At 42.7% G+C, this 11,558-nt stretch overlaps 1 pseudogene; it reads right to left on the reverse strand.

Moving 5' to 3' along the window:
• Nucleotides 1-6,428: 6,428 nt before the first annotated feature.
• On the reverse strand, nt 6,429-11,318 carry LOC139023487 (S-adenosyl-L-methionine-dependent tRNA 4-demethylwyosine synthase TYW1-like; annotated as a pseudogene).
• Between the last annotated feature and the right edge of the window lie 240 nt (nt 11,319-11,558).

Here is an 11,558-nt window from a genome sequence, read left to right on the forward strand (position 1 = left end):
GAATTTCCCTGTATTTAGCGCCATCCATCATTCCTTCAATTCTGACCAGTCTCCCAATCCCTGCCGATGAAAAACATGGATGGTGTCCTCAGGGTGATGAGAGGTGTTGGGTTTTCGCCAGACATAGCGTTTTCCTTGACGGCCAAAAAGCTCATCTGACCAGAGTACCTTCTTCCATATGTTTGGGGAGTCTTCCACATGCCTTTTAGCGAACACCAAACATGTTTGCTTATTTYTTTCTTTAAGCAATGGCTTTTTTCTGGCCACTCTTCCGTAAAGTCCAGCTCTGTGGAGAGTACGGCTTAAAGTTGTCCTATGGACAGATAGCGGAGATCTCTGCTGTGGAGCTTTGCAGCTCCTTCRGGGTTATCTTTGGTCTCTTTGTTGCCTCTCTGATTAATTCCCTCCTTGCCTGCTCCGCGAGTTTTGGTGGGCGGCCCTCTCTTGGCAGGTTTGTTGTGGTGCCATATTATTTCAATTTATTAATAATGGATTTAAATGGTGCTCTTCTGAAGGTAATTGATTGCACCAGATCTTATTTATGGATTTCATAGCAAAGGGGTGAATACATATGCACGCACCACTTTCCCATTTTTTTGAATTTTTTGAAACAAGTTATTTTTTTCATTTCACTTCACCAATTTTGACTATTTTGTGTGTCTATTACATGAAATCCAAATAAAAATCTATTTAAATTACAGGTTGTAATGCAACAAAATAGGAAAAAGCCAAGGGCCAAGATGAATACTTTTGCAAGGCACTGTATCATGGAGTAGAAGGAGTTTTTCAACTTCATTGAGAACCCCTTTCATGTGCCAGTTTCATCTCTGACCCCAGTCATCACAGCCCTCCGCCTGGCCGTGCTGGAATAAAGAGTAAGATAGTGGAGCTGCAGGCAAATTACACATTGCAAGGTGTGTAAACTAAGATCAGGTGTTACCCATTTCTGGAGACTTCTGTCAGACACAGAGGATCCACTTCTGAAGCAGTGTGTGCAAAAGGTGTCAGCACCTATTCATGTGAAGCAACATCTTCAACAATGAACATTGTGAAACAAAAACAGAGAAACAGACTGACCAATGCACACCTGGATTGCCTCACAATGATAGCAACAACAGACTATACATTTAGAATTARTTCAGTCAAGGAGCAGAAGGGACATGTTCGCTCATCCAACTACTGAGGTAACCCTTAATATGGGTCTTATACATGTGATGTAGCCTATTTTATGTGTGTATGTATAGATTTGTGATGTGCTGTACATTAAATAAATTGCATGTGCTCTACTGCTCTGAATTTTCTCTCAATTTATAATTGATAATATTGGAAGRAAAAGTACAAAAAATTAAAGATATGTGCGGCCCTYTGAATGATTGTCTCAACCCAAAGTGCCCCCCTTACAAAACATTGTGAGTAACACTGCCCTAGACCCACTTAAATTTGCTTACCGACCCAATAGATCCACAGACAATGCAATTGCCATCGCACTGCACACTGCACACTGCACAATCCCATCTGGACAAGAGGGATACCTATGTAAGAATGCTGTTCGTTGACTACTGCTCCARTTTCAACTGTTCTGCCTGCTGCTATGGAACCATGACCTATTCACCGGACGTGCTAACTTGTCCCGGACCTGCTGTTTTTGACTCTCTCTCTACTGCACCTGCTGTCTCTAACTCTGAATGCTCGGCTACRAAAAGCCAACTGACATTTACTCCTGAGGTGCTGACCTACAAACACTGTGATTATTATTATTATTTGACCCTGCTGGTCATCTATGAATGTTTGAACATCTTGGCCATGTACTGTTATAATMTCAACCCGGCACAGCCAGAAGAGGACTGGCCACCCCTCAGAGCCTGGTTCCTCTCTAGGTTTCTTCCTAGGTTCCTGCCTTTCTATGGAGTTTTTCCTAGCCACTGTGCTTCTACATCTGCATTGCTTGCTGTTYGGGGTTTTAGGCTGRGTTTCTGTATAGCACTTTGTGACATCGGCTGATGTAAAAAAGGGCTTTATAAATGCATTTGATTGATTGATCGCTCAGCATTCAACACCATATTACCTTCCAAGCTCATCATTAAGCTCGGGGCCCTSGGTCTGAACCCCGCCCTGTGCAACTTTGTCCTGATGGGCCGCCCCCATGTGGTGAAGGAAGGAAACAACACCTCATTCCGCTGATCGTCAACACCGGGGCCCCACAAGAATGCATGCTCAACGCCCTCCTGTACCCCCTGTTCACCCATGACTGCGTGGCCATGCACTCCTCCAACTCAATCATCAAGTTTGCAGATGACACAACAGTAGAAGCCATGATTACCAACAATGACGAGACGGCGTACAGAGAGGAGGGCCCTGGGAGCGTGGTGCCAGGGAAATAACCAACCAATCAATGTCGACAAAACAAAGGAGCTGATTGTCGACTTCAGGAAACAGCAGAGGAAGCACACCCCTATCCACATCGACGGGACCGCAGTGGAGCAGGTGGAAAGCTTCAAGTTCCTCTGCATACACATCACTGACGATCTGAAATGGTCCACCCACACATACAGCGCCTCTTCAACCTCAGGAGGCTGAAGGAGGCTGAAGAAATTTGTCTTGGCACCTAAAACCCTCACAAACTTTTACAGCACAATTGAGAGCATCCTATCCGGCTGTATCACCGCCTGGTACAGCAAYTACACCGCCCGCAAMCGCAGGGCTCTCCAGAGGGTGGTGCGGTCTGCCCAACGCATCATCGGGGGCAAACTACCTGCCCTCTAGGACACCTACAGCACCCGATGTCACAGGAAGGCCAAAAAGATAATCAAGGACAACCAAGAGACTGAAAAACAGCTTCTATCTCAAGGCCATCAAACTGTTAAATAGCCATCACTAGGCGGCTTCCACCCGGTTAAGTAACCCTGCACCTTAGAGGCTGCTGCCCCATATACATAGACTTGAAATTACTGGCCACTTTAATAATGTTTACATATTTTTGCTTTACTCATCTCATATGTATATACTGTATTCTATTCTACTGTATTTAGTCTATGCCACTCCAACATTGCTYATCCTAATATTTATTTATTTMTTGATTCCATTCTTTTACTCTTAGGTTGTGTGTATTKTTGTGAATTGTTAGATATTACCGCACTGTTGGGAGCTAGAAACACAAGCATTTTGCTACACCTGAATAACATCTGCTAAACAKGTGTATGTGACAAWTGAAATGTATTTGATTTTAGAGCTGGCCGCCCGGCCAAACTGAGCGATTGGGGGAGAAGGGCCTTGGTCAGGGAGGTGACCAAGAACCCGAYGGTCACTGACAGAGCTCCAGAGTTCCTCTGTGGAGATAGGAGAACCTTCCAGATGGACAACTATCTCTGCAGCACTTCAACAATCATGGCTTTATGGTAGAGTGGCCAGACGGAAGCCAATACTCAGTAAAAGGCGCATGACAGCCTGCTTGGAGTTTGCCAAAAGGCACCTAAAGCACTCTCAGACCATGAGAAGCATTCTCTGGTCTGATGATACCAAGATTGAACTCTTTGGCCTGAAAGCAAAGCGCCACATCTAGAAGAAACCTGGCACCATCCCTACGATGAAGCATGGTGGTGGCAGCATCATTCTGTAAGGATGTTTTTCAGCGGAGCAAAGTACAGAAAGATCCTTGATGAAAACCTGCTCCAGAGTGCTCAGGACCTCAGACTGGGGCGAAGGTTCACCTCCCAAAAGGAAAATGACCTTAAGCACACAGCAAATACAAAGCAGGAGTGGCTTCAGGACAGGTCTCTGAATGTCTTTGAGTGGCCCAGCCAGAGCCTGGAATGGAACCCAATCGAACATCTCTGGAGCGACCTGAAAATAGCTGTTCAGCAACGCTCCCCATCCAACCTGACAGAGCTTGAGAGGATCTGCAGAGAAGAATTGGAGAAGCTCGCCAAATACAGGTATGCCAAGCTTGTAGCGTCATACCCAAAAAGATTCAAGGCTGTAATCGCTGCCAAAGGTGCTTCAACTAAGTACTGAGTAATGTAAAATGTAATTTTTCAGTTATTTCTTTGTTAAAAATCMGTTTTTACTGTAATTATGGGGTAATGTGTGTAGATTGATGAGGGAAAAAAACAATTTAATTAATTTTAGAATAAGTCTGTAACCTAACAAAATGTGTAAAAAGTCAAGGGGTCTGAATACTTTCCGAATCCACTGTATATGGCTCTGGATAGAACCAGCTAATTCCAAACTACTCAGCTTCTAAATCTAATGTGTGACATCCTGACCCAAAACATCCTGCTCACTCACAGCCAGCCAAYGTACCTGAAAGTGTTTGTATTTTTTCTCYACCCAGCTCACAAAATGGGTGATGAATTTTAATGAGTAGCAATGACTGCATTGTGTTGAGACCAATTAAAAACTCTCTTTAGMATTCTGGAACTTCTTCAGCTCAGTGTTCTATATTCCATATGTATAGTTCCCTCTGGGTCAATGTTCTGAAATTAATCTTCCGGTATTTAAGTGAATGTAGACTGTAGCATTGTGGTAAATTGCCGGATTTATTTTTTATATGTCCGTCTAGGGGCCTGAGGGAACTCAAACTTAAAATAGAACAAAACTCAAGACATATCTCTTGACAATGAGGAAGCAAACAGTCATGAATTGAAAAGATCTCTCCTGGACTAAATGCTCATATAGGTCTTAATTATTGATACAAAATAAACTCTTCTCTTTGAATGTGGATGAACATTGACAAGCATGGAAAGGTTGTAAGGAGAAAAAAAAGATTATTCAGAACTCTGCTGTCTATTTTAATCTCTCCCATACGCTCTACATTCCTCCTCACATATCTCCCTAGATACACTGAATAGATTGATGCAGGCTCTCAATCTGTCTGAMCACATTGCACTCGTTTTCATGTATCTTTCTCCTCAAATCCATCACTGACACCTAGAGACGTCATACATTCAACTGAACACATTGTGAACAAAGAGAATCTCAAGCCATGGCCTTTACTGCCCTTCAGCCATCCTGAGATGCTGAAAACACACAAAACTTTAATTCACACCGCGTCTTGATCAAACACATACATACACACACACACACACACACACACACACATTCCCCTGCGGGCAAACACAAAGACTGACAGTTGGGACAGAAGTGCTCCTTCCTGGTTATCGAGGTCAGGATGGGGCCAGAGCAGGGAGGTGACACTGAGGGAAAGTGACATCACAGAGACCAGAACAGAGCAGAAAACTCTGCTTGACTACCGGCTGTCCCAAACAGAGATGACAATGACATTGCTGTCCTTTCCTTTCCTGTCCAACAACATCGGTCTGGAGCAGGGGAGATATCAATCCCATGGTGCCTAAACAAGAAGGATGCCAGAAAACTAAAACACTGCTGTGCTGACTTTTTAAAGTTTAGTACTGTAGTAAAGATACTAACTTTGCAATACATACACACACATCCTTCATCATTAGCGGCAAAGTCCTGTTAAATGTGTTCATTCTGTTTGCACTGCACTGCACAACACACCAGTATCAGTTCCTGATGGCCGAAATGTCTCAAAGCCTTTATACTATACAGCATGCAGATTTCACCTCATAATCACACAATACAAAAAYACCTCCTTAAAAACATTTTGCACCACATTGTACATTATTTTGTGTACATAAATAATTATCTGTAGTCAACTTTGAGGAATCCAACCTCGCTAAATAATGTTGAAAACGTTCCCATTCTGGTTCAGATGTAAAGGACATGCCAATCAAATGGGCAGGTAGACAGAGGAGATGGATACTTGCAGCTCTTACTTTTTCTCTCCATCCCTTCTTTCTCCGCCAGTGAGTGTGACTAAAAAGAGATGAGGAGATAAATGTCTCCTCTCCCTCTTCTCATCTTGAGTCACTCGTCCCCAGAAGTCTGGGGAGTGGGCGTCCACAGCTCACTTTTACACAAGTCCCCACTTCGCCTGCCCAGGCTGGTGTCTACCAAACCATCTGCCACTCGCTCTGCTTTTCCTTCAATGAAACCACGTTTACTCCACAGTCACATGTTCAGCTTATGTGTTAGCTGCTAAAGCAAGGCAGGGAGGCTTCACACCATTCACTCTGGTATCCCCATGGCGCCTGAGTTCACAGAAGACAAATAGAGCATGTGCTTGTCGGCAAATCAGAGGATGGGAGGCCTTTGACTGCGTTGTGCTACAATACTATGTCAAAAACAGCCAGGAGAAGTTGTAAAGCAGCTTTAAAACAAATAAAACATAATGGCTTATGGAGCAATGGTATGAGGTTAGAAAATGCTATGGTTACCCTTCAGCCTCACAGATACAGTACCATGAMCTATGTTGAAACTGAAACCATGGCTATGTTCCAATCAAGTGTCCATACTAGCAAACCTCGCATAACACATGCCCATTACATTGCATAATTCTAAGTAGTATGCTAGTGTAAAACCCAGAGTGTGGTTTGTGTCTGAATGGCCTTGGCTTTCTTGATGCCATTCATGTATCCTAGATTTTCCACATCGATGACCGAGCCTGGGTCTTTCTCCTCTGATCCAGTTGTCTCCTCATCCCTACTGGACTCTACCAGCACCTCCTGCAGAGAGAGGGAGAGGGGAGAGGGAAAGAGAAGAAGGAGAAAGAGGAGGAGGGGAGGCAGCAGGTGAGAGGGAGAGGAGTAGATAGTGAAAGGTGATGGCATAAAGAGAGAGATGGACAGAATAAGAAAGGTAGGTGAGAACAGAGAGAGTAAGTGGGAGAAAAATAGGGAGAGATCACTCACACTTTGTACACGAGAGACCTGCATCACTTACTTCAAGCATCTCCTAAATAGGTTGAACGTCCTTCAGATTTATGAAGGCATAAATCCACAACTAATCTTAAATACATCAATGATTAAACACATCCAGGATCCAATATGGGATACATTTGATTAAAAGTCGTTATATTTTGTTGGAGCTGCTTGATTAAATAAAGATAAGCATATGCATGGAGTTTGGGAACTCCTCGGGGTACGTGGATGATTAAAATGATGTTGCCAACCACATGTTCATCGGCGTTGGCAAGTTTAAATAAAGCCTAACTGGATGCACGGTAGATAAATCATAATGATTAGCCTTCACACTAGTTTATTTCTACACTCTCACCCCTGCTGCATAGAGTGCCGGAGACAGCAGGAGGAGAAAGTAGCGCAGGGAACTCACATTATCATGACAATATGAGAAAGAGGGTATGTGCATGCATGTGTTTTCAGTATAGCAGTAGTGTCAAGGAATCCACTCCAGATAAAAGTGTAATAAGAAATACCCTATTGTGGACAGAATAAACCTACATTGAGCTCCGTGAACCATGAATCAGCTCTATGAGATAGCATTAGTAATGGGAGGTGTGTATGTTAAGAGTAGTTAAGTTCAGTGTTACCTCAGAGCTGAGCTGTTCTGGATATGCCTGGTCATCCTCAGTCTTCTCCTGTGGTTTCTTCCTGTTCCTGGTCTTACAGGAGCCGCCCGTCCACTACAGGCCTTCTTCTGTCCTGCAGCCAGGGCCTGCATGTAGTTCAGGAACTTGGTCTTCCAGACCAGGAAGTCAGCTTGCACACGCTGCCATTATGGGTCTTCACAACTTTGCAGTTGCCATCTCCTCTGGACAGAACACAGATGCCGCTCAGCATCCAAAGCCACTTGTCCACATTCTTACTCACCAAAAGGAGAGGGAAGTGTTTTCATGTGTTTTCAGTGAGTCTAGAGAAAATGGATGGTTAGCTATTGGATAGGAGATAACAGTCATAGTGGTAATGATAATCCACTAAATGAGCTTAGTATTCTAGTATGTACAAAAAGAGGAATGTATAATGTGCAAAAAAAATCCATAAAAGTATCAGACAAGCAAAGAAGCAGATTGTATTTCATAAGTGTAAGTAGCAGCACCACAGATAGTGGAAACATATCGGGAGACATTTTTAGTCAGATCTCTTACCATATTGTAGTGGCTGCCATACACAGAGTTGCCCAGGCCAAACATTGCACATCTCAGTCCTTTCAGGTAGGTGTTCCCATATCTGAAGTCAGTGGATGCCTCCTCCAGCCACTTACAGAACCATTCAGCATTCTCTGTGGGCTGTCCGTCACTGTACGTAGCCAATAGGAACACACAGACCGACTTGTTGGAGCACTGGAGAGAAAGATGTGCCACTTTCCGCATTTTGTGATGACAAGGTAAACAAATGCTGATTATGTAGCATAGACATATAGAATAAGGATAAAGGATATCTCTGGTATATATTTCCAGTGAGAGACAGAAATGGCCCCCATTTCCTTATAAAGTGTAATACATTTGCGCAGAGGCAAATTAAGTGCACTTCATAGGAAACAGGATGCAGCTATGGACAACCTACTGCATTGCATGCAACCAGAGTGAAAGTAGGAATCAATAAAAGATCAGCTGCATTGGGAGCACTATGATAAAGTATGAGGACAACATTTTGAATGCAGAACAAATCTCCAATGCAAAGCAACATTGTAAATGATTTAAGCCCTACAGGGCAGCCAGTGTATGGTGCCCTTAGCCCCATGGTTTCCTACGKCAAAGAGCTGCCTGCAGCAATCTATGCTGCTCAAGGGAGAAAGCATCATGACTGATCACTGGGTAGAGAGAGTCAATGCACTGAGGCCGAGCACCCGTGGTAATTTATCTTTGGGAAAAGGGATTTTTTATCTCCAAACTTTAAAGTAGCCCTGTTGAATAAATGGCAATTTCCTATCAGGTTGCTGCGCCAGGCGACCAATCCACTCAGATGGAGTGGATTATTGTCCAACAAAATGGAATATTGATGAAAATAATAACATTTTCCTGGTGGAACAGGATGTTATTTAACATATTGTATGTTTACCTGCGCCAGCCATTGGTTTGTTGAGAAAAAAAAAGTTATAATAAAAAAACTTGGGGATGGTAAATTATGCAAGTGCAAAGCTTTAAGACTGTTTTGCTATTTCATCTGTTTATCTGTCAGCGAATACAAGACGAATTCCCAAGAAACTACGATAGTTGCACCTCATTACTGCACAAAATCAAGTAGTGCTTGATTAAATAGCTTTTTTCCCCCTCATGAATCTACACACAATACCCCATAATAACAACAAAAATGAAATATCACATTTCAATAAGTATTCAGACGCTTTACTCAGTACTTTGTTGAAGCACCTTTGGCAGCGATTACAGCATTGAGTCGTCTTGGGTATAAAGCTACAAGCTTGGCACACCTGCATTTGGGGAGTTTCTCCCATTCTTCTCTGCAGATCCTCTCAAGCTCTGTCAGGTTGGATGGGGAGCGTTGCTGTACAGCTATTTTCAGGTCTCTCCAGAGATGTTCGATTGGGTTCAAGTCTGGGCTCTGGCTGGGCCACTCAAGGACATTCAGAGACTTGTTCCGAAGCTACTCCTGCGTTGGTTGTGTGCTTTGGGTCGTTGTCCTGTTGGAAGGTGAACCTTAGCCCCAGTCCGAGGTCCTAAACACGCTGGAGCAGGTTTTTATCAAGGATCTCTTTCTACTTTGCTCCGTTCATCTTTGCCTTGATCCTGACTAGTCTCTCAGTCCCTGCCGCAGAAAAACATCCACACAGCACGGCGGTGCCACCACCAGGCTTCACCGTAGGGATGGTGCCAGGTTTCCTCATTTACATTTACATTTAAGTCATTTAGCAGACGCTCTTATCCAGAGCGACTTACAAATTGATTCCTCCAGACGTGATGCTTGGCATTCAGGCCAAAGAGTTAAATCTTGGTTCCATCAGAGCAGAGAATCTTGTTTCTCATGGTCTGAGAGTCTTTAGGTGCCTTTCGGCAAACTCCAAGCGGGATGTCATGTGCCTTTTACTGGGAAATGGCTTCCGCCTGGCTACTCTACCATAAAGGCCTGATGGGTGATGCTGCAGAAATGGTTGTCCTTCTGGAAGTGTCTCCCATCTCCACAGAGGAAGTCTGGAGCGCATCGGGTTCTTGGTCACCCATCGGGTTCTTGGTCACCTCCCTGACCAAGGACCTTCTCCCCCGATTGCTCAGTTTGGCCAGGTGGTCAGCTCTAGGAAGAGTCTTGGTGGTTCCAAACTTCTTCCATTTAAGAATGATGGAGGCCACTGTGTTCTTGGGGATCTTCAATGCTGCAGAAATGTTTTGCTACCCTTCTATAGACCTGTGCCTTGACACAATCCTGTCTCTGAGCTCTGTGGACAATTCTTTCGACCTCATGGCTTGGTTTTTGCTCTGACATGCACTGTAAACTGTGGGACAATGTACAAACATTTCTAAAAACCTGTTTTCACTTTGTCATTATGGGGTATTGTGTGTAGATTGCTGAGGATTATTTTATTTTATCAATTTTAGAATAAGGCTATAACGTAACAAACTGCAGAAAAAAGTAAGGGGTCTGAATACTTTCCGAAGGCACTGTATGTGAATGATAACTTGTTACCATACTATTATATGTTATAGTTGGTCACAAATTTAAACAGGACTGCCCAGATAGATACCAATTAAGGTAAGCATAATTATAGAATAATTTTCTTACAGGTTAAAGGAAACATCATATACCCCATCAGCTAGTCTGTCATCTGGGTCAGTGGTGAAAAGTACTTACATAAAAATACTTTAAAGTACCACTTAATACGTTTTTTGGGGGTATCTGTACTTTACTATTTATATTTTTGACAACTTTTACTTTTAYTTCACTACATTTCTAAAGAAAATAATAAACTTTTTACTACATACATTTTTCCTGACACCCAAAAGTACTCGTTACATTTTTATAGGAAAATGGTCCAAAATGGTCCCATTCAGGCACTTATCAAGAGAACATCCCTGGTCATCTCTGATCTGGCAGACTCACTCAACACAAATGCTTTGTTTGTAAATGATGTCTGAGTGTTGSACTGTGCCCCTGGCTATCTGTAAATAAAAAATAAACAATTGTGCCGTCTGGTTTGCTTAATATAAGAAATTTGAAATTATTTTTACTTTTGAGTATATTTTAGCAATTTCATTTACTTTTGATACTTAAGTACATGTAAAACCAAATACTTTTAGACTTTTACTCAAGTAGTATTTTACTGGGTGACTTWCACTTTTACTTGAGTCATTTTCTATTAAGGTATCTTCACTTTTACTAAAGTATGACAATTGAGTATTTTGTCCACCACTGATCTGGGTCATAATCTTTCATGTCGATCACTTCAGCTGGAAAGCCCAAAGCCTTCACCTCCTCTTCTAGCTCTGTAGAAAAGCCTTGGGACAAATTCATTATCAATTAAAGTTAAATCCAGTGTGAAATTCTGCTCATAAAAACCTAGCCCATTCATGTACTGTAACGCTAGCAACTATCACTCCATTCACGAACCTATAGTGCCTTCAGAAAATATAAAGTGGAATTATGATTTTCATTTATTTTTTACAAATTAATAAAAAGCTGAAATGCTTTGAGTAAATACTTATTCAACCCGTGTTATGGACAGCAGTGGAGAAGGTGGAAAGTTTCAAGTTCCTCGGGCGTACACATCACGGACAAACTGAAATGGTGTGG

The sequence above is a fragment of the Salvelinus sp. IW2-2015 genome, linkage group LG4p (genome assembly GCF_002910315.2).
Source record: "Salvelinus sp. IW2-2015 linkage group LG4p, ASM291031v2, whole genome shotgun sequence".
In the NCBI taxonomy this organism is placed as follows: Eukaryota; Metazoa; Chordata; class Actinopteri; order Salmoniformes; family Salmonidae; genus Salvelinus; species Salvelinus sp. IW2-2015.